Source organism: Sinocyclocheilus grahami, unplaced genomic scaffold (assembly GCF_001515645.1).
Source record: "Sinocyclocheilus grahami isolate Dianchi unplaced genomic scaffold, SAMN03320097.WGS_v1.1 scaffold3506.1, whole genome shotgun sequence".
Taxonomy (NCBI): Eukaryota; Metazoa; Chordata; class Actinopteri; order Cypriniformes; family Cyprinidae; genus Sinocyclocheilus; species Sinocyclocheilus grahami.
The window spans coordinates 15,388-15,893 of record NW_015508625.1 but is presented as its reverse complement, the minus strand read 5'-3'; the positions used below and the strand labels follow the sequence as shown (position 1 = coordinate 15,893).

The following is a 506-nucleotide window of genomic DNA, read 5'->3' as shown; positions in this document are numbered from 1 at the left end:
CATGGTGTTAAATAGTGTAGCTAATGACTAGATCAAATAGTGCAATAAAGCATAAATGAGATCCTGTTTTCTGGCAAAGGTGACGTTACATCTTGTCCCTGGCAATGGCAAATGAACAGTCATCACCACAAAAGCAACTTGAATGTCACTCTCACTATTTAGAGAATAAGTATGACCATGAACCACGGACAGGGCCTCTGTCCCTTTGCCGCTGTAAACCTCACCCAAATAACAGATTTAATGTGACAGCTAATAAGACTGCAGTGCTTGAGAGGTTTCAATTTGGCCCACTACTGTTTTATTGCAGAACAAAATGGAGAGACTGCAATAAATTGTGGGAGTCAAACACGGTTGTGTTGACAGAGCAAGTTAGCTACACGTGAAGGTGAGTTGCTTCTCCTTCCTTCTTCTTTCACTTCATTTTTTTCCAGATGAGAACCTTGAAATATACAATATTACACATTAATCTTTATTAGTAAATAATATAGAAAGCAATCTGAAAGCTA

At 38.3% G+C, this 506-nt stretch overlaps 1 long non-coding RNA gene across 1 annotated transcript in view; it reads left to right on the top strand.

Moving 5' to 3' along the window:
* Positions 1 to 209: 209 nt before the first annotated feature.
* Positions 210 to 506, top strand: part of LOC107576327 (uncharacterized) — a 3,506-nt gene continuing 3,209 nt past the window's right edge. Inside the window, exon 1 of the long non-coding RNA XR_001608036.1 lies at positions 210 to 385. This is a non-coding gene — a long non-coding RNA (uncharacterized lncRNA). The remainder of the gene's footprint in view (positions 386 to 506) is intronic.